The 2,496-nt window shown below is 41.9% G+C and overlaps 1 protein-coding gene across 1 annotated transcript in view; it reads left to right on the top strand.

Moving 5' to 3' along the window:
* The first annotated feature begins 224 nt into the window (after positions 1 to 224).
* LOC109531896 (Rieske domain-containing protein) overlaps positions 225 to 2,496 on the top strand; it is an 83,362-nt gene continuing 81,090 nt past the window's right edge. The window contains exon 1 of the mRNA XM_019896430.1: positions 225 to 288. The gene's annotated coding sequence lies outside the window, so the exon portion shown is untranslated. The remainder of the gene's footprint in view (positions 289 to 2,496) is intronic.

Genomic DNA, 2,496 nt, shown 5'->3' with positions numbered 1-2,496 from the left:
AAGAATCAAGTGTAATGCTTCTACCTGCCATATATATAACCGGGCCGCCCTCTATACTTCTATGATTCTCATGATTCACATTCACTATGATATTGTCCCATCAAATGTAAATTTTAGTCTCTAAAAACATGCTAAATGGCAAGCTAATAAAACACCCCTATGCCTTGATCCAAAATGGTACAGCCCTGGTCAGCTTTAAGATGGAAGGCTTTTAGGCTGATAGTGGTTTGCCAGTTGAATCACAGAACATGCGTGCACCTCTGAGACAAAGAAACCTCACTACACCTGGTAACACCGCTTTGATTATTAATACATTTGATTTTACTACATGGAAAGTGCTGAGTATCATGTAAATAAAGTTTTGTTAGCACGAATTTGACTGCTTACATATCTGCTTTAGCTCAGCACATGTTGTAGCCTGGCACATGCTTTAGCTTAGCACTACCCAAGAAGACATGGGCAAGACTATGACATTGTGTGCCTGTGCACCAATCAAATTCACCTAAACCATGTTAGACCAGCTGTGCCAGTATTTAGACGTGGATTTAGCAGGCATGAGTTTTGACCAACTTTTTACCAACAAACATCAACCCTGTGCTGGAACGCCCAGTTTTGCGCAGACCAGTCTGCCAAATTGGCAAACGTGCAGCAAGCTTTGCATTGATATGAAAATTAGGGTGTGCTAGCATTTGTAGTTGTGCTGTCTACCAAAATAGAGCCACTTAAAGTCCGTGTTCGGCTAGTGTGTGTCCGTTTTGTACTCCTGTGTACTCCTGTGGCATGCTTGGAAAAGTTGGGCTATAGCCCGGTCCTGAAAAATTCACCTCGACGTTGATTATATTTCATTTTTATGGCAACATTTTCACCACACAGGTATGTCCATGTTGGAAGTCGTGCAATTTACTGCTGGAAAACAGACACGCATTGGAAAATGACGACACAAAGAAAAGAAAAGTCAAAATCCAGAGTAAACATTTTTCAGTAGTTGCCTAAAAACAGCAAACAAGGTGAACACTGGCATGTTATTCCACATTTTTTAAAAAAGTGTGTGGACAAGGTATGCACAAAGACAGGCAGGAACGCATGCATGCGCAGTGAATACTTGCTGGACAAGGAGTGATTTTAAGTTGAAGAGGGGACACATCATGTAGGTGATTACAAACCAACGCCGTGCCGAGGATTTTTTTGCGAGTGAGGTGGGAGATGAATTTAACCCACAGAGGGAGGATCTGTGTGTCTTGTCAAACCTTTGTGCAGTCTAGTCCAAAGTTGACACACGTGACGGCTATCTCATGATTTAATTAATGACCATGGCGGCTAGGCTATATTTATTTAAAAACTAGTTTTTAAAGTTATGAAATGTACATTCAGAATCCTGGAGCTATCAAATGAATTATAGAAAAAAAAAACATTTTACTGCAAATGGCATCCATACAGTATGTGAAGTATCCCTTTAAGAGGAAATGCTACTTTTATTACGTTTCATTCCAAAGACTCAGGAAAGTCAGGAATGTGGCTTAAGAAACCCAGTGTGATAAGATGTGTTTTCACTTCATAGCGCCCGGGCAAGGCCTCTCTGATGGGATCATTCGTCACATCAGAGAGTCACCTTCACCGAGTGAGCAGCTTTACCGCTGCTTCACACAAGGAGCCCAAAGTATGCAGAGCTGAACATCAACGGTAGCAACTGTTCTCACTAAAGTGCATGAGTCACTTTTGTGTTTTATTTCACTTTGTGAGTTGCTTCCCTCAGGCACGATAAAAAAAAAAAAAAGTCCTCTTTTTGCCGACGGTGCCAGTGCTACAAGATTGTTTGAAGCCGCATCCATAAATAAAAGAATTATTTTTAGAAGCACTTTTCTCCACTATGGGGATAAAAAATCTCATTCTAAACCACTACCAGTTCATACATAAGACATGAGCATCCTGTCAGGAGCATGCCAAAGAGATAGAGGGCGCTGTAACCTTTTATTGTTAGCCTGTAGAAAGTTATATCTGGAAAATGCGGAATAACACAAATGACAAATTGAGGATTTTTTTTTTTTTTAATTGAGTTTGCACTTACACCTTAATCTTGTATGGCAAAAAAATGATGTTCCCCATGTCAAACGAGCCCCCTCCCCCACCTATCATTGCACTGCTAAGGGTTGGTCCACCTTGTGAAAGGCTGATAGGTACAAACGCAAGCAGATGACTCCATATTACATTCCCTTCACAACCCAAAGACATCAGCATCCATGTGGGCCTGCCATTCCATCCACCTCCCCCCGCAGTGACAGTTAGCACACTCAAATTAGCGTCCTCTCTGTTGCCATGGTACATGCCAAACACAAGCTGTGGTCTTACAAATTGAACTGTTGGAGGCACCCCACATCCGACCCCCACCTCCTCGCTTGTGCTCCCGATGCTTCTCTAAATCACAGCGCAAATATACCCCATTAAAACAAACAAAAAAAAAACATGATGCACAAGCAAGAGCACCTCTGGGCCGAGGAT

The sequence above is a fragment of the Hippocampus comes genome, unplaced genomic scaffold (assembly GCF_001891065.2).
Source record: "Hippocampus comes isolate QL1 unplaced genomic scaffold, H_comes_QL1_v1.1 scaffold22, whole genome shotgun sequence".
Classification (NCBI taxonomy): domain Eukaryota; kingdom Metazoa; phylum Chordata; class Actinopteri; order Syngnathiformes; family Syngnathidae; genus Hippocampus; species Hippocampus comes.
Note: the sequence above shows the minus strand (reverse complement) of the source record. Positions and strands in the feature narration are given on the sequence as shown.